Raw genomic sequence first — 21041 nt, forward strand, 5'->3', positions numbered from 1 at the left:
ATAGGGAGTGGCCAAAGAGTATAAAATTTCAGGTAGACAGGATGAAAAATTCCTGAAGATCTGTTGTACAGTATGATGACTATAGTTATTAACAATTTATTATATATTTGAAAATTGCTAAAAGAGATTTTAAATATTCTCACAACACAAATGATGAGTATGTGAGGTAATAGATATGTCAGTTTGATTTAGTCATTCTGCAATGCATACACATATCAAAATATCACGTTTTATGTTATATAGAATTTTGATATCAATTAAAAATTAAACAGTCAATAAATTTAGAATGATTTAAATCATACAGAGCTTGCTCTCAAAATGCTGTGACATTACATTAAAAAATCATAGGAAAAAAATCTAGAAATTACCCAAAATTTGTAAGTTAAATAAACATGTCTAAATAACCCATGAGTCAAACAAGAATCAAATGGAAGTTTAAAATATATATACTGATTTATATCACTAGGATAATGTTCAGAAAAGTTACCAAAAAAGATTGCTGACTAAATCCTGAACAAACAGTAAAGACATGTCTAAAGGAAAGAAATTATGATTACCGGCACAATTCATTTTCTATTTCTTTTCTGAGAGTTTAGCCACTTAAATGCAACCTATTTCAAGGTGTATAACTTCAGGGTGTGTGTTTGTTTGTATATGTGCATTTGTGAAGCATATAAACTAGTACATTAATTAAGACTACCTTTAGAAAACTTTAGGTGGATATTGTTCACAAGGATTAGCAAGGAGACAATTTTTTAAAATTCAGAAATCCATGTATTTAAAAAGATGTGAATATTTTAGGCTACTTTGCCATTGTTTCATAATTTGAAAAAAAATAGTGTCTTTCTTTGTGCTATCAATTAAATCAGTAAATAAGTTAAATAAATTTAAATGTTAAGTTACTATATTTAAAGTTTTTACTTCAACATTTATTCTGAAGTTAATGTGTTGGATATTATGAACTATCTATGGAGAATAGAATGTATATTTTTCTTCAGCATAGATGCAAAGGGCTACAAAAATATCCTACTTACAAATAGGTTTTGCTAACATCAAGCTTTTTTATTATTCCCTCAAAGACAAAATAGAAAGAGTAAGACATTAATGATAGTAATGAAAAATGACAAAATAAAAAATATTTTAAATATTAGTTAATACCATTCAAAATTTATATATATAGGACAAGACTAAGATTGTTATTATCTCTCTTCTATATAAATCTACTTTGTAAATGTGGTAGTATAACATTTTTATGGAAGATCAGTGTGCAATCTGATTTTAAATTCCTTTTCTCTAAAATAAATAAGGACACATGCCGAGAGTATGCAATTTCATTGATCATAATGCACTTAAAATGCTTAAAAAATAACTGGAGCATAAAATATATGCTATGCTTTGGGCAATCAACTAGGTGATTTCTGACACTAAACATTAACCTTTTAAATTATATATACAATAGTTTTATAATAAATGAGTTCTTCATAACTCTTATTTGATGTTTAGGAAGGTAGGGTTACTTTAGATGGCAAATGTTTTTATCTCTGAACACTGGTTATCCCTTGAGGAAAAAATATAAGTCAACTATGGGTTATTGACTATTGTTAATATTGACATTTGGGTCTTCTGTATATTAGAAACAAATGTGTACATGGAATATCAAATGTTTTTTAAAGATGGTCAAGTAGAATGATATATCTTAATTGGAACACTGAACTTAGGAATACATGTTTAGAGCAAACTTGTCTTCTTGTAGTTCAGTAAAGTGCGGTTCTAATATGTGCATGTGTGTGGGGGTCTATGTAGATGCAAAACGAGACCAATTAGAAAGTAAACTATGAGATATTAGGTCATGTAATTGTCTAATTTTTGTTCCCCAATGTAACTAAGATAGTACTTTTCTAAGATAGCACTTCTTTCCCTTTTTAAGTTGGTTAGCATTTACTAAGTGCCAGGAAATGTTCTTAGTACTGAGGATAAAAGAAGAATAAAATATACATCCTGCATTAAGGACTTAAGGAAAGTAAACAGGTAAATGTAATAATATATGACAAGAGTCATTATATGATATGTATGTATCGGCCTCATTGGGAATGTAAAAGGCAATGATTACATATGTATAGGGGTAGGGAGAAATATCACAGAGACAATACAAAGGACATGGCTTAGGGTAACTTCTAGATTTTCCTTGCACAAGATAGATGTATACAATGTATAATTTGAATGTCTAGAAAAATATTTTGTTTACCTAAATTTTATTAGATATTTTATAAACTAAACAAGAAAGCTCCTACCATGGCACACCTTTTCATCTATGTAAAATAAACACCACCAGACAACTAAGTATCAGAAAATATCCAGAAAGGCCCCACTTTAAAGTGCAAAATGAATTGGGAGTAGGAATAAAGTCACATAGAAAGTAGAAATATAGATAACACTTGAATCATGTTAAATCTGAAAGAAGAGAAAGCACTACAGTCACAGAATTATTTATTACATTACTTATATTTGTATGTTACAAGTGGCTATTACAAGAAAAATAAATAAACCTTTGTGGAATAATTGAAATATTGTACACATGAACATTTACTTCCTTTTAAAGTAGAGGTATCCTACTTAGGGGTGATACATTAAGTCCCTAAAGATAATAGGGGGGTTGAATCAACCAGCTTCTTTTTCAGCTGAGTTTAGAAGCATGACAGAAGAGGGACTTTATCAACATGAGAAAATTTGATGTCTATTTAGCAGAATTGCTGAAGACGACAAAAGGTACCTTAAGATAAACATCACGTATTAATGCACTTTCCCTAAAAACAGTCTCAGGTAGTACCCTTTCCCACTGACACTCCTTACAACAAACTTCAACTTGAGCCAGAGTATCAGTGAACTTGAATATTATTACTGAAACTTCTCTCTTGTGCCTAATATAGTTTCTTGAGGCTTCTTCAATTGTTTAACCTGATATAAGAATTTGTTGTTTTCCAAGGCCATTCTTGTTTCATAATTTTTGGGGAAAAAAAAGAATAGTGCCTTTATTTGTGCTATTAATTACATCAGTAAAGAAGTTAAATAAATTTAAATGTTCACTTACTGTATTTAAAGTTTTTACTTCAAAATTTATTCTGAAGGTAACATGTTGAATATTGTGAACTATCTATCAAAATATGTCTGTGTATTATTCTTCAGCATAAATGCAAAGGGCTACAAAGTTTTAAGGAAATTTTCATCTTACAAAACTTTATTCTAATAAAAAATATTATATCTAAGAGAAAATTAGCATTTCTGAGTTATTTGTATATATATATTATTTGAAATTTATAAAAATTATATGCATCACATGATATCCTACAAAGTAACTCCATTTCTTTCATTTATAGCTTTGATTTATAATTGATTAAAATATTCTGTACATATTTAAAGCCTATGATTCTATAAGTTTTGACATATGTATATGCAGAAAAACATCAAAGAAATCAAGATAATGAATAAATCCATCATGCTCAGAAGTTTCCTTGTGCCCTTTGTAGTCCTTTCCTCCCTCATGTCCAGGAATGCTGGTATGCTTTCTATCATTACAGTTTGGTTATAAACTTTCTTTAAAATAAAAAATAAGGTAAGGTAATATGCAAAAATGAAATAGTCTATACACAATGGAATACAATCTTGGGTGATATTTTGGTACATAAACTAGTGCTATTTTCATTGTACCCACAACAGAGTTATCAAAACTTTCCTAAGAATCTTGGCATGTGAACAAAAGATTACATCCCTCATACTGGAAACATTTTTATTAAGGATCACAGTTCTGTGAGCAGTGATGACCCAGTGAAGTGAGTTTATCAAAGTTGAAACCACAGCACTCAATGCAGTTGTTTATGTCCCTACATTTGAACTTATCCCTAAACTCTTTTCACCTCAAGCATCCTCTGACACTCTTCCCTACTGGTTCACAGCTTACTTCATAATTTAATAAAGGTAGGCAGATCTATAGAAATTCCTTCACCTTCTCTATACCCCAGATGTCTACCCATTGAGTCTGTAATTGTATTTCTGCCTTCTCTCTTGTAATAAATGGACAAAGTGTTTTTGCTTCAATGAAAACCCAAACTTTCCATCATTGCTTTTGGATCTGTGTTCCCACACATTTTTAAGCACATGATTCTTAAAAATTACTACTCCTCTCCTTTCCCTTTAAATAGTAATATCCAATTCCACCTTTATTACCCCCTACTCCTAAACACTTCCAATTACATCTCCTCAGCATTCTCATGCTCTAATTTTTTTATTCACCTTATGAATCCCTTTCTTGACTGCCTTTACGGTGCCATCTATTTTTTAAAAGTTTGCATTTTGATATAAAAAAGAGAATCATGGTTTTATCCAAGTTTAAAGAATATATCAATATAAGAAAATCTTTTCAACTTGATGTAACTACCATGTTATAATTTTTCATTTTAGTAAGAGTGTGATGAAGGGGAATTAAAACCTTATTTATAAAGGAAGAAACCACTATAATCCTACAAAACGAAACAAATTAGTGGTCTTGGTTTTTCACATCTAAAAATGTTGAGAACCTGATCTATATAAGTCCTACAGGTTGAGCTGAGTCATTTAGGACAGATCTGTGGTGCCTGTCATGTTTCATACTTGTTAACTGAAGTTATGTCTTACTTCTAAAATGCTTAACCAGAAAAAGAGCAACACAGTAGTAAGGTGATTAGTATCCCGCCAGGTTCAGTGAAATAGATGCCTTTGTGGTTTACTCCAGAGATTTAATTGACAGAAAAGGGTCATAGATGAATACATATCTCTGTGGCTTTTCATTTTTATTCTGAGTTAGCACAGCCAGTGGGAACTTATCAGTGCCAAAACAACCTCCAGTGATTCACCATTTCTGTTATCTCTCTCCTTCTGGGAAAGTAATGTATTAATCAGCTCTTATTCACAAACTTATCTGTGAGAGATAATTGGCATTTTGGAATGTGTGGTGTCTGTAGCAGAAGTAACGACCTCCGCATTATGTGTCTTCCTTCTCAGGGTGACCAATGACATCATCTAATTTCCTTTCTCAAGACACCTGTAATAAAAACCTAAGGACAAATTCCATTATATCTGATGATTTGATAAAGAAACTAAGATACTATGATTATGAATGACAACCTCAAGATCACCCTAATGATGAACATGTGGAATGTTTTTGGATGGTAGTACTTTCCTTTGTTCACCTTATATCTAGCAGCTAGATAGATATTACATAAATATAAATTAAATCATATCACTCCTTTTAAACAACATACCACCTAAATTCTAAACACGTTTCCACATACTAGAAGGCTTTCTATGAAGTGACCACTACCTACATTTCCACACTCATCTTATACTTCTGATTCATTACCCTGTAGACTCTATGCTTTCAAAATTTTTCACAATTAGATAATATTATGACAGGAACATAACCTCACAAATTAACATTAACTTTGAAAGAAAATGAGCTAAATACCCCACTTAAAAAATAAAGATTGGCAAAATGGATTAAAGGACAGAGTCCAAACATATGCTGCCTTCAAGAGACTCAATTAACAGATAAATATTTTTATAAACTCAAAGGGGTACAAAAGATATTTAATGAAAATAGAAACCAAATGCAAGCCAGAATAGCTATACTTATATCAAACAGACCTTTAATAGTAAAAAAAATAAAGATAAGGAATATCATTATATAATGATAAAGAAATCAATTCAATAGAAGATATAACAATCCTCAACATATAGACACCCAAAACCAGAGCATAGAGATTTATAAAACAAGTACTACTAGACCAGAGAAAATGGTAGACAACAATAAATAAAACTGGGGAATTTCAACACCCCACTGACAGCAGTAGATTGAACATCAAGGCAGAAAATCAACAAACACTGGACTTAAACTGGACTCCAGAACAAATGAATGTAAGAGACATTTATAGAACATTCTACTCAACAGCAACAGTGTATACATTCTTCTCATCAGCACATGCAACATTTCACAACATATTTGGCCACAAAACAGTCTCAATAAATTTAAAATAATTAAAACTATATCAGATATCTTCTCAGATCACAGTGAAATAAAATAAGAAATCAATTTCAAGAGGATCTCTTAAAAGTTTACAAATACATGGAAATTAAACAACTGGCTCCTGAATGATCTTTAGGTCCATGACAAAATCAAATGGAAACTAAATTTAAAAAATGAACAAGGCGGCCGGGCGCGGTGGCTCACGCCTGTAATCCTAGCTCTCTGGGAGGCCGAGGCGGGCGGATTGCTCAAGGTCAGGAGTTCGAAACCAGCCTGAGCAAGAGTGAGACCCCGTCTCTACTATAAATAGAAAGAAATTAATTGGCCAACTAATATATACAAAAAATTAGCCGGGCATGGTGGCGAATGCCTGTAGTCCCAGCTACTTGGGAGGCTGAGGCAGGAGGATTGCTTGAACCAGGAGTTTGAGGTTGCTGTGAGCCAGGCTGACGCCACGGCACTCACTCTAGCCTGGGCAACAAAGCAAGACTCTGTCTCAAAAAAAAAAAAAAAATGAACAAGGCTATTAATAGTACCATAATATCTCAAAACTTCTGGGACACGGAAAAGCAATGTTAAGAGGGAAGTTTATAGTATTAAATGCCTACATAAAAAGAAAATATCACAAAATAACAACCTAACATCATACCTCAAGGAGCTAAAAAAAACAAGAACAAAATCCAAAGCTAGCACAAGTAAACAAGTAACAAAGATCAGAGCAGAATTTAAAAAATTGAGAAAAAAATACAAAAGATTGATGACAGACATTGGAGACTTGGAAGGTGAAAGGGTGGGAGTGGGGTGGGCGATGAGAAATTACTTAATTGGTACAATGTGCACTATTCAGGTGATGGCTACACTAAAAGCTTAGAATTCACAACTATGCAATATATCCACATAACAAAACTGTACTTGTACCCCTTAAATTTATACAAATTAAAAAAAGAATCAGCTTGACAGATGCATCTGACCCACAATCTAACAAAACCCCAAAACCCTTAGACTCCTGTCCCACATCCCCTGCCTTTTTTCTTCCTCGTGCTCATTATTACCTGAGGTTTATCTTGTATGTTTTGTTTCCTCAGTTGTCATTTTTTTCTCTCCTATAAAATATAACCTAATGAAAGATGTAACCTAATTTGTCTGGTTTGCTTTCTTCCAATGTCTTGTACATTTTCTGGCATAAAAGGTGCACATTTGTTGAATATACTGCATAAAATTTAGAATTTCTAAAAATTTCTGCTTTGGAATAATATTTCAAATCTTTTCAACAGAGAGCCAGAAAAATAGTGTATCAAGCCATAGGTCCTCCACTGAGTCTTAATAAGTATGGATTATCACATCTGCATTGAGATGGATAGTTTACTGTGCCATAGTATCACAGATCATAAAGGTTGCACCAAGAATGCATGGGGCAATTCATCCTTCTATGGGAAATAAATCTTCCAACTATCAGGACAAATTCACATTTCCTTTCTGAAGACTCAAACACTTCCAAAAGGTCAGAACCATCACAAACTTCTTTGTTAGATTACTTGACTGTAATAGGAGGTCCCATCTTCCTTTGGAATCACTTGCATACTTTCATCTATAAGCAGATATGAAACATTTGTAACAGAACTGAGAGCTATGATAGGAAGAATACTACAATGAGAGTCAAGATTCTTAGGTACTAATCTTGACTTTGTTCTAAAATGGCACACTGAAAAAATAAACTTAAAAACACTCCTAATATACAAATAAATCACTTTTGGAAGGAGACACAGAAAAGAGGAATGCCTCCAAGGGAAAGAAATTAGGATAAGTAATAGAGGTGGGAAAAAAAATACCTGTTCCTGGCTTACAGTTTTAAATTATGTACCATTAAAATGCAGTACTTATATTCACAACTAATTAATTATTTTCAGACAACAACAACACAGCCTAGAGAAGGATGAAGAAATGGCCATGAAATGAAATTATCCTAGTAAAAATTAAAAGCACTCCTAGGTTACATTTGAATTAAAAGCACTAATACTTAAAAATTTCCCACCTACCTTGTGAAAAGATCAAGACTTAAATTTTAAAATACTGTACATGCTCATGTTTTTAAAAAAATCAGCTTATGCTTCTTTGTTCATCATTTTCAAAACAAAATTAAAGAATTTGGAAATAAAAAAAAAAAAACACTCCTAACATCCAGGTACTAAACTCTACATTTAGTGATGAACATATTGATTAGAATGATTATTGTATAGATATAAATGTTGTGATGAAAATCTGAGTGAACAGATATGAAAATTGTATAGGTATAAATGAATGTAGTGTTATCCAAATGCAAATGTTACCATTTTTAAGTAAAACAGCCTATTATTTCCCTACTGCTCTGGCTTTACATCTAAGTCTACATGTAGTTCAATTTATTTTTACTTTGCCCCTCAGCTTCATGTGTTGCATTATAGTTTGCTCTCCAAAATGTTTAGAATAGGTATTTCACAAAATCCTAATAAATCAAAGAATTGCCAAAGTATTCCACAAGGCTAATTGAAAAAGTCAAATAACCTTAATAAGAAAAACTTATAACTCAAAGTAGCCCTCCCTTGTCTCCCATTATACCATGTACTCTATCCTTTTCCCTACCATACCATATTATTTTTCTTTTAATTTCAGATTACAGAGGCACAAATGTTTAGGTTATATATATTGCCTTTGCCCTGCCCGAATCAGAGCTACAAGCCATTTCTGATAGGTAAATGATCTCAGTTTTCTAAACTCCATATTCTTAGTATTAGTGTATTACTATATGTCAGTTAATTTTGAGTAAAACTGATACATCATATTCCAGCTCAGGCATTTTCTACTAGAGTGATATTGGACCTATGATTTAACCTTACTCTCCCCATCAATTTCCTCACCTCTAAATGAGGTGATTCCAACCATCTCTTTTATGTGGCTGATTTTAGTTAATACATTTAAATTACTTAAAATTATACAACTTAAGTACTAAATTGATGGTGGTTCTCATATTATTATTATTATTAGAAACTCACTTATACCATCTTTCCTTGAAACTCATCTTCCTCATAAATCGGATCTCATTTTGTGGTTACATTTATATAAATGTAATTATTCACAGCTCCAGCAAGTAGTATATTAAGTGTATTTGCTTTTTTTATAACAACTTGTAGGCATTTTTTTCTGGAGTCAATTTCTCTCTCTCCCCCGCCACCCCTCATTTGCTCTCTTTTCAAGGAAAACAGAAAATGAATATCTTGTAAAGTTTTTCCTTAACTTTCAATAGCTCTATAAAATGATTGTCAATTCAATCATCTACATAAATCATGTGAAACATATAATCATCAGATTCATTTGCTTTCTGGGGAATATCCATTTTGGAGCCCTACAACTTCTTGCTCCTGTCTAGCCTGGTGGCTTTTGAGAACTGCTACATAGCTGTTATCTGGGGACTTCCTATTTCATTATCATTTTATGAACATTCTTTACCTCATTCCCTTTTCCTGCATGTTCTCTTCTAATTTTTCAATTTTCACCTTATTGTACTGGAATATGTGGTTCAGTAGCTTCTAAGTTGATTGTTAGATTTGCTTTTTTTTTTTTCCCCCTTAAAAATGCCATTAAGGTGGAAGCCCTCAAGATACTACTACAGGGTGATATCTCCATAGTAACAGCCTTATTTAATCACAAATTGCTCCCTGGCTCTGTTCCCATTGTGTTGTGTAATTTTTTCTTGTCGTTTGTGGTGAAGTGGGGAATATCTATTTTACAAACAAATCTTCAGTTTATCTCTCTGGTCTCTGCCCCATATCTTATTTCTTCTTATTATATTTGCCATATCCAAGCACATTTTGGGGTGCCTGTTACTTTTTTTAATGTTTTGCCATCTACACTCTTCTTCCAAAGATTTGCCTGTAAAAATCCATACGATGATGGCTGGGTGTGGTGGCTCATGCCTATAATTTCAGCATGTTGGGAGGCTGAGGCAGCAGTACTGCTTAAGGCCAGAAGCTTGAGAACAGCTTGGGCAACATAGTGAGACTCCCATCTCTACAAAAAAATAAAATAAAACAAATTAGGCATAATAGCATGCATTTGTGCTCCTAGCTACTCAGGAGGCTTGAGGCAAGAGGATCACTTCAGCTTAGGAGTTGAGACTACAGTGAGCTATGATCACACCATTGCATTCCAGCCTGGGCAACAGAGTGAGACCGTGTGTCTCCAAAAAGAAAAAAATTATGTGATGGGGGTGTGTGTTTGTGCATATAGGTATAAACTTGAATATGTTAATGACAAAACAAAACTTTTCCAAAAATTTGTATATTAATATAAGTGATATAGAAATATAAACCATTATTCTTATCTATGAACTTCATTTGATTGTATTAAAAACTTATTTCTCAAATTAAACAACATACCTTCACCCTGTCCTCCCTTTAGCTACTACCCTTCATGTACGATAATAAAGGAAACATTTAAATACATGGCTTAGCTTCTTATTAAAATAGAGTCCGTAAGAGCAGTACGGATGCTACTGCATGGATGGATGATATTACGATCACCTTGCTGACTTTTAAAATATACGTGTGTAGGATAAACCCACAGATATTTTGAATCAATCATTCCATGGCAAGAATCTTTACTTTAGAAACAATCTTTACTTTAGAAACAAAACAACTTCCTACACTTATGCTGGTCAAACAAGTTTTACTTGCATACAATGAATTTCTGTTATTTTTGTTCACTATGCTTTCACTGTAGTTTAATAACCACAGCCTGAATTATTCTGAATTTATTAACTATTAAAGTCACAAATATTTTTACAGAACTATATGTTCCTATGTAAGCTTTTGTATCATATCACCTTTAAATATGCTCTATTTTAAAATTAAATAATCTAACAGTATTATGTTAAGAAATATGAGTCACACTGATATATCATCTATATCTTTAAACACATGAGTAGCAGAATACCCGTTATAATTTTCCACTGTTAGGGACTTGTTTTGAAACATATTCAACTGTTGCATCCATCGAACAATGGGTAGTGGGTTTTGTTTTTTAAGGTATCCAGTGTTTATGCAATGACTTCTAATTTCTATAGCATTTAATTTGGATATATGACATTTCTAAAGGGAAAATGCATTCAACTTGCCATGTGCTACTGCAGCATATTTCTCTTATAGGTGAAAATTTTTGCTAGGTAACTGTGAAACATCAGTTAAGTGTAGAAAATAAAAGATCTTTTTCAGCAAGCAAAATTTTAACTTCATTAAAAGCTAAAAAAATCAGTATGATTATTATCCACTATAGATAATAAGCTATTTAAGAACTAACCATAAGTCATCTAGTTACTTTTAGGTTCTATCAGAGTCCACTATTGTGTACTCAGAGGTAATATAGGATCATAGTTTTCATTCAGAGATCAATGAACTTTTGAGGAGTTGGGTTTTCTGTTTTCATTCAACTTCATTTCCTTGCTAGCTATCAGAAACATGAAACAGCAGCTATACTCTAAAAATCCTATGTAAGAATTCAAAGGTTGAATCATGACTCTAAGGCAAATAAATATGTTTAAAAAAGGAAGACAACATGGCCTAGAAAATATCAAAATTGCACTATGTATAAACTACAGTGAAGAAATGATGGAAGAAAATGATGTCTTGAGAAATGTAGAGTAAAAGAAGAAATACAGAGAAGCCTGGTTTAATTTTCTACGGTTTTGTTTTCTTTTTTATTGCTGGAGCAGGAATAAACCCCAATGCCCAGGGTACATATGTGTCTTTTTAGGTGCACGGTGTCTGACAGTGACTTACAGAGTACTTGATATAGAGTACATCCTCTATAAAATACTGCAAAATAAACAAACAATTCAAAATACATACTGACTTTTAGGAGAACTGTGAAATTCTTGCTTACTGTCGTTTAGTGATTTGTGGGGAAAACAGGCCACCAATATTCTTTTCCATCTCATTCTCCCTCTTAATGAATGCTAGTCTACTAACCTCATCTTGCCAGTCAGTAAAATGTAATTTGATAATTGTAGAAGCCATATCAAAGCTGTTTAAGAGATCATCTTAAAATCAATTATTTGATGAATAAAAACTATTTTTTGTGTGTTTTAATAAGTTGGGGCTATATAGATCCCTGGATACTGTGATTTGATGGTTTATCCTTTAGTGAGATGTTTTTCATTAGCAGTATATCTCTTGTTGTCTTGTCCTAAAATACAATTGTGTCAATCCTATTCAATATTGTTCTATCTCTTACAAAAATTCCATTTTACCTAATATAGCTTTATGTCAGGTCATGTCATAAAGGTAACAATATTATTACCTTCTTCATGGAGTGTGTGTGTGTGTGTGTGTGAGAGAGAGAGAGAGAGAGAGAGAGAGAGAGAGAGAGAGAGAGAGAGAGAGAGAAAGTGAGAGAGAGATTAATTAATCCATTTCCCAGGTAATGGTCATAAAATTAAAACTCCTCATTATTGGAATGGTATCAAAGTTAAACATTGAATGACTGTGGCACTTTCATAGAAGATACAATTCATCTTCTATACTCAATTCCAATACTTGAAATTGTGAAGATGAATCAGATTGTATATAAATCAGATTGCGTATAAATAAAGCTCTTCTTTATTACTAGTTATTTGAGATCAGCACCATTCACTTGATTTCCAGATTACAGTGTAGATGCCAGCTACTGCCAGGCCTTCAGTGTTACAAAGAGAAGACTATTAGTACCAGTGAAAATCCCATAGTCAGTTTTAAAAAGAAGCACTTGGAGGAAATTCTCTTCGTAGGAAGAAAGGTTTATCAAGCTTGTACAACCAGTGCTTTGTCAGGCCAATTTCTTAGGACCACACCAAGTGGACTCTGTCCCTAAGACAAATGTTAGTAGAATGCGAAGCATGTTGTATTAATAATTTTTTTTTAAAACGCCATGTGCTCACACTAAAGCATACTCAGTAAATAAAACATCATGCAGTTCATTATAAAATTATAGGAAATAAAGACAATAAACATCTACGAGGTCACATAAAATAAACTCTTCTTCCTGCATGTTTATGCTGTCCATATTTCCCTAATGTTTCTATTAACAGAAATAGTTCCTGATGTTGATCTTAAAATTTCTTTGTTTTTAATGTTCTTATATCATCCTCTTACTAATTTTTATTATAAATATTAAAATATAAATATTAAAATTATATTTTAATAAAATATATAAATATTAAAATTATATTCCATATAGTTAGAATTTGTGCTTCAATTATAAGATGAAAAAATTGGCATCTCCTATCATTTAGCTAAAATATACAATAACTACTATTGTTTTAACACATTAACTGCCATGTGAATTGTATTTAACTCATGCTAGTTTAGAGTCTGGGGCCTCATGGAGCAAAATCTCGGCAAAACCCTGCAGTTGATTCATGAAAATCTTACTTGATGTTCTTATTGTTACAATTAATACTGACTATTTAACTCTAAAAACATTGATTAAATGAACAGAAGTCAATAGACTTTGTTTTTCTATTTATGTTCACCTTTAAATTATGCTTAAGCCTGACAAGTCAAAAAAACAAAAAAAACACAAAAACACTTTACCCTTATTAACTATTTTTCAAGTTTTCACATTACTTTTTACATAACTAATTTTCAATTTTTTATATTACTTTTTATTGAAAAACCACAAAAAGCAATAAAAACATAACCAATTTTTCATTAAATTAGAAAGGATAATTTTGTTTTTGACGGTTGTATTCTATTTTCATAAAAGAAAAACACTATGACCCCCAGGAAAAAAAAATTTTTTTCTTAGCATGGCAATGTGTTAAAACTGAATTCATAAATGTATTCTGATGTTTAGAATTTCATTGTTGCTATATATGGAATGGGAAAGACATTGTACTGGTTATGATGATCCACAGATTATGATGCTGGATCTCTTGTGGGTTATATAACCTTAAGCAAGTAATTCATTCCAGCTTTCTGGGACTCAAACTGAAGTATGTATGTGTGAAAGAAGGAAGACAGGGAAGCCAGAGGATCTCTCTGGTTCTATCCAATACTTTCAGTAAATGTTTAAGAAAGGTTACATACTATATACACTGTTATCCTTTTAGGTAAATATATGGTGTACCTGTAATCCAAGGATCCATTTTCCTTGGACACTCTTAATTCACAGCTGTGTGTTATCATTACTTATTAGTAGTATCTACTTTCACTCTCAAGAATGTCTCAGTTTGGATAACAAATTATATGCTAACTTTAGGTTTGTGCAGTATTGTAAGCTAACTCTTTTGACATGCAATTCAGGATGAGTAACAAATGAACTAAAATACAGTTTTACCTGGGCTGTGAAAACATCACTAAAAACTAGTTTTTGAAAATTAGGGATGTTAACAATGAAGACACATTGTATGCAATTAATATCCATGTGCCAGTAAGTAATGTCTATATATTAATAATAGAGAATAATGAAAACAAGTAACCATCTTAAATCCCTGCCACTGTGATTTTTTTCTTTTTTTTTTTTTAAATTTCTAATTGGAAGAAAGGGTCTGTTGTCATTACCACTGGATTTTTTAAAAAGTTATATCTTGAGTTTACTGTTTTCCAGGTATCACTCTAAAGCCTTTCTAGGCTTTTTTATGTTTTATATTATGAAAAAATCTCAACATATGTAAATAAAGAGAATGTTATAATAAAATTTCACCTACCCACTACCTCCCTTCAATAATAGTAAAACATTTGCCAAACTGTGTTATTTATTTATTTATTCCTCTTGTTCTACCATGTCTTTTGTTTTGCTGGAACATTTTAAGGAAATTTCCATATATAATGTAATTTCATTCATAGATACTTTAGTATACATTTCTATCTAATAAGGGTAATTTCTTTATATCCAATTCAATTAAGGAGGCTATAAAATAAAATCTTACAATGGATTCTGTACAGTTTTAATTTGCTAAATAGTCTTCCTCTATGAAACATTTTCCTACCAAATCATAGAAAATAGTTCTTGACACAGCAACATTTACTCAAATATTTCTACTTTAATCTCTATAACATGGCTAGAAGGCAAGTACAGATCAATTTTATTTTTTCCTTGTTAAAAATGGGAAAACACTGAGGCCTACATTTCTACATTCACAAGAAATTAATTCTGCCAACAATCTGAGCAACTCTGGGGGAAGATCTTTTCATCTGCTTACCCTCGTGTATCAGCCTATATACCTAGCCAGTGTCTTGTTTGAAGCCTTTCAAAGTCCTAAGCACAAGGCTCAGGTAAGCTGTGCCAATTCCTGACCCACAGATGATGTGAAAAAATTATTTTAAGCTACCACATCTGTGGTAATTTATTACTCAGCAATATAGAATGTACTAAAATGCTTTGCTTTATATTCCCTTTCTTGATTTGATTACATAATCTTTGAAGACTAGACCATGTCTTCTTTATACCAACATACTAATATATGGATGCTATTTTGTTATTTTCCAATCATTTTAATATACATTGCATAAGGTGATATATATATTGTATGGTGAAGGCAATAAGATTTGCCTACTTCACAGATGAGGACACTGAGGTTCAGTGAGTCAGAATTAGTCCCATTAAAGTCACCTAGAATGTCACCTTTTGAACATACGTGAACAAAGTGATAACAAAAGCAAATCAGTCAAGCCAGGTCACAAGTCTGGTCTCTAATCAAGGACTGGTACAAAGGACATTTTAGACTTGGAGTTCAAAGTTATGTCATTTGTTTTACTATCAAACTGCCAAAGATGCAGTAAAAATATATAAACAGATAAGGCAACGAATAAGTAAACAAGTGCTCTGATATCATCAGTCAATATAGCAGGTACCAAGGAAGAAACACATCATAAAAGGAAAGCAAAAGACTGAAGTCTTTGCCTTTTAAATCATTATTCTAAGGGAGCTGCCATATCAGCATTCAAGCATCTACTTTAGTACTACATAAAGGATTCTTTACTATATCATGTTATATAATATTAGGTTCTACTTTCTGGATCATCAGGTCTAAATAATGCCTGATCATAGCCTATCCATCAGTATAATTGATGTTGTTTCAATTATATCATTTACATCTATAGAAGCAGACAATCTTTTCAAAACCAACCTATTCAAAAATTTAAATTAGTGTCTTATCAATGTCTGTATTTTGTCAACTATAGCTTACACTGACCACTACTTGTTTTTCTGTACTTTTCTGCATATAATTATTCACTCTTGACTTGCAATTTTTTAATCATTAAGATGTATAGATTAAATAGCCATATGATTTTAAAATTTCAATTACATAATAAATTATATATTTATTCAGTTTCCAGACTTGGGTGTTATCTGAGTGGGAGAAACTAATTTTTTGGGTATGACTTTCTATCCCATTGAGCTAACTGAGTATATTTGGTAATTATGTAACTAATTCACAGTGCTTTGTAATAGGCCACCTCCAGTATCTATGGTTTGTACATGGCTTTCTAAGACACCCCAGTAGGACAGTCACTGTGTTCCTATTAGAGGCTGTAGGTCAGTGTGTTATGTCAGCATGGTGCCAATTTGAAGGATATGTGTACAATCTGTGGACTTGTTATGGCTTAGGTAAAGAAGTCTGGCACTCAGCGGGTGAGAGTAAATTTTCTTTACCTTATTGTTGCTGAAGTTACAAGGCCATGAGGGAGAGAAAGTAGGAGCAAACATCTAAAATGATAAAAGTAAGTCATAAAGGCCTTCCTAACTTTTCTAGGTTTCACTGCTACCATCTGAAACCTACGACTAAAAACAGCTTCAACTTGCTGCCTCTGAATAATACAATCTTTCTTTAGCAAGGTACTTTAAACAACCTCTGCTGAATCATATGTGTTATTGTTTCCTGAAACATGTAAATATGAAGGCATGTTGTCAATGTCAATTTTAATACGGTAACAAAATCTGGTTCATTGATCTAATTATTTGGGAATACTTTTTGAGCATATATTATGAACCAGATTTGGCATTGGGAATACAATGAAAAAAAAAACAAAATATGGTGGTATTAGATGTCAGACTTTGAACTCTGGGTCTCTGTGTGAGATATAAATTTTTTCTTGCTCCGCAACACTGCATTGGCTAACACATGTTAACTATGCTTAATAAGATATAGTTTCTACTTATGATGGGAGTAACATCTGGGATAGTAAGATGTGATAATAAATAGACAGCAAAGTTTCAACATATACTAGACACATGTCGAAATTTTTACTTTCATTAAATTTCTCTGCCCAATTTTTTGAACCCTATCCCCTGCTTTCAACCAAATTTCTTTCTTACTTTGTGTCCTCTCACCTTCCAAAGCAGAGTAACATTAAGAACTATCATATAGCCATCTAATCTTTGACAAAGCAGACAAAAACATACGCTGGGGAAGAGAATCCCTTTTCAATAAATGGTGCTGGGAAAACTGGATGGCCACTTGTAGAAGGCTAAAGCAGGACCCACACCTTTCACCTCTCACAAAAATCAACTCACGCTGGATAACAGACTTAAACCTAAGGTATGAAACTATTAGAATTTTAGAGGAAAATGTTGGAAACACTCTCCTAGACATCGGCCTAGGCAAAGAGTTTATGAAGAAGACCCCAAAGGCAATCACAACAGCAACAAAAATAAACAAATGGGACCTGATCAAATTAAAAGGTTCTACACAGCCAAAGAAACTGTCAAGAGAGCAAACAGACAACCCACAGAATGGGAGAAAATTTTCGCAAGCTACACATCTGATAAAGGGCTGATAACTAGAATCTATTTAGAACTCAGGAAAATCAGCAAGAAAAAAATCAAACAACCCTATCAGAAAATGGACAAAGGACATGAACAGAAAGTTTTCAAAAGAAAACAGAATAATGGCCAACAAACATATGAAAAAATGCTCAACATCTCTAATCATCAGGGAAATGCAAATCAAAACCACAATGAGATATCACTTAACTCCAGTGACAATGGCCTTTATCAAAAAGTCTCCAAACAATAAATGCTGGCATGGTTGCGGAGAGAGAGGAACACTCCTACACTGCTGGTGGGACTGTAAACTAGTTCAACCTCTGTGGAAAGCAATATGGAGATACCTTAAAGTGATACAAGTGAACCTACCATTTGATCCAGCAATCCCATTACTGAGCATCTACCCAAAAGATCCAATGACACTCTACAAAAAAGACACCTGCACTCGATTGTTTATAGCAGCACAATTCATAATTGCAAGGCTGTGGAAACAGCCCAAGTGCCCATCAATCCAAGAATGGATTAATAAAATGTGGTATATGTATACCATGGAGTACTATTCAGCTCTAAGAAACAATGGTGATATAGCACATCTTATATTTTCCTGGTTAGAGCTGGAACCCATACTACTAAGTGAAGTATCCCAAGAATGGAAAAACAAGCACCACATATACTCACCATCAAACTGGAATTAACTGAGCAGCACCTAAGTGGACACATAGGTACTACAGTAATAGGGTATTGGGCAGGTGGGAGGGGGGTGGGTATATACATAATGAGTGAGATGGGCACCATCTGGGGGATGGTCATGCTGGAAACTCAGATTGTTGGGGGAGGGAAGGGAAAGGGCATTTATTGAAACCTTAAGATCTGTACCCCCATAATATGCTGAAATAAAAAAAATACAATAAAAAGAACCATCAAAAATTAAAATCCAAGAACAAAAATCTCAATTTTTTTTGTATTTTACATTGTGTAACAGTGAGAAAATTCTGGCATAATGTAGTTTAGAAAATATAACATTCAACTATTTTCGCTTGAAGACAGGCATGGCATCAATGAGCCATTTAAGAGTCCTGTGACAGTGAGCTAGCACCGCTTATATTATCCTGGATTGAGTTTAAGCCCATTATCCAAAGTGAGGTGACATAAGATTAGAATAATGGGCTCCACATGTACTCGCCATCAAATTGGTACTGACAGATTAACACTATGGTGCTCAAATGGTGGTGGTGTTCACCAAGGATTCAGGGGTGGGGGGTAGTCCCACATCTGAGGGATGTGGAGAGCATTGTGGAGGAGAGTGGCATACCTCTAACCCTTGCTAGGGAGCGGTAGAGATATAAAATGTAACCAAAGTGTTAAAAAAAAATTATTGGGTTTCGGGCAGGTGGGAGAGGAGGGGATGGGTATATACATGCACAGTGAGTGCAATGTGCACCATCTGGGGGATGGACACTTGAAGCTCTGACTCGAGGGGGGAGGGGAGACAAGGGCAATGTACGTAACCTTAACGTTTGTACCCCTATAATATGCTGGAAAAATAAGAGTCCTGTGACTCTGAGCAAGACTGGGATCTATAAATGATCATTGCCCTATGTCTTATACCACTTTGTTATTGAATATCAAATACTTTTATTTGTTTACAAATGAAGGGGTGCATGCTGAAAGAGGTAGACAAGTTTGAGCTACTTTATAAGAGACTTGCTTCAGGTTTCTAAAAGTACAGATGAAGAGGGGAAGAAAACAATACAAACATGAAATGCAAATGAGATGAATCATGAGAATCTGCTCAGAGAAAAAATACTTAAAGGACAACAGCAAGAAGAGCAGAACTGAAGCTTCATCACCTTCTCTTGTCTCCCACGTACTCACGCCAGCCCAGCTCCAGCCAGAGACATGGTGAGCGCTTTGATGTGAAGTTTTGGGAGAAAAAGTGAAAAGGGGAAGAAAATCAATAATTCAATAGTACATAGAACTAGAGGGACGAGAAAAAGTAAAAAGAAACAGAAAATCGGCAATACTTGTTTTGGCTTGCCCACAACAAAGGCTATCAAAGATAAGAAATTCTAAAGAAAGAGACCTCTTCAAATGGGAAAGTATAAAAGAAAGGAAGCAAATATTGCATGCAATTTGCATGGTACAGTTTCACATGCGTTATATTATTTAATTTTCAAGATAACTCTGAGGTGCAATAATTTTTCTTCCTATTTTTACAGAAGAAAAGTGAGGCTGAAAGAAATTTAATTTTTTTTATCTTCTTTCATATAATAAACTGAATTTCCAATTTGTATTAGTCTAAAGATGAAGTTAACACTAGCACTCAGTAAAAACCTGTAGTATTCTGCTCATACGGTTGCTATAAACATTATCAGTATTCATCCCGAGTCAGTTTATCTACCTATATTAATAAAATACATCTATCCACACAAACATAAGTGTTTAAAAAATAGTACAGGATCAGGAATATCAAACCCTATAGGATACTCTATGTGCTATGTCAGGCCAAGAGAGAGGTTAACATAGACTGAAATACAGTATAACAAAGGATTCATGAGGAAGTAACATGTATAGATAACAATCTGGGAGATTCCAGTGAGTTGTCAAGTAACTAAAGGGGAAATCAAAGCATCACATTGGTTCAAATTTAGGCCAAACCACAATTTAATACTTTTAAATCCAAGAAATTAAGATTTACCAAAGCTAATAAGAGTATTTAGCTTTTCATTCAAAATCCAGCAATTACTTTATTCATTCATAAATTACACTTTTATTGAGTATGAGCACCTACTGTGCACTCACTGAGACCCATGTTAAGCAACTGGAGTATACTCATGACTAAGCATGGAGGCTGGCTGGGCGCAGTGGCTCACACCTGTGATCCAAGCACTCTGGGAGGCTGAGGTGGGAGGATCGCTCAAGGTCAGGAGTTTGAAATCAGCCTGAGCAAGAGCGAGAGCCTGTCTCTACTAAAAAGTAGAAAGAAATTAATTGGCCAACTAAAAATATACAGAAAAAATTAGCTGGGCATAGTGGCACATGCCTGTAGTCCCAGTGACTTGAGAGACTGAGGCAGAAGGATCGCTCGAGCTCAGGACTTTGAGGTTGCTGTGAGCTAGGCTGAGGCCACGGCTCCCTAACCCTGAGCAACAGAGTGAGACTCTGTCTCAAAAAAAAAAAAAAAAAAAAAAAAAAAAAAAACCAAAAA

The sequence above is a fragment of the Microcebus murinus genome, chromosome 4 (genome assembly GCF_040939455.1).
Source record: "Microcebus murinus isolate Inina chromosome 4, M.murinus_Inina_mat1.0, whole genome shotgun sequence".
Classification (NCBI taxonomy): Eukaryota; Metazoa; Chordata; class Mammalia; order Primates; family Cheirogaleidae; genus Microcebus; species Microcebus murinus.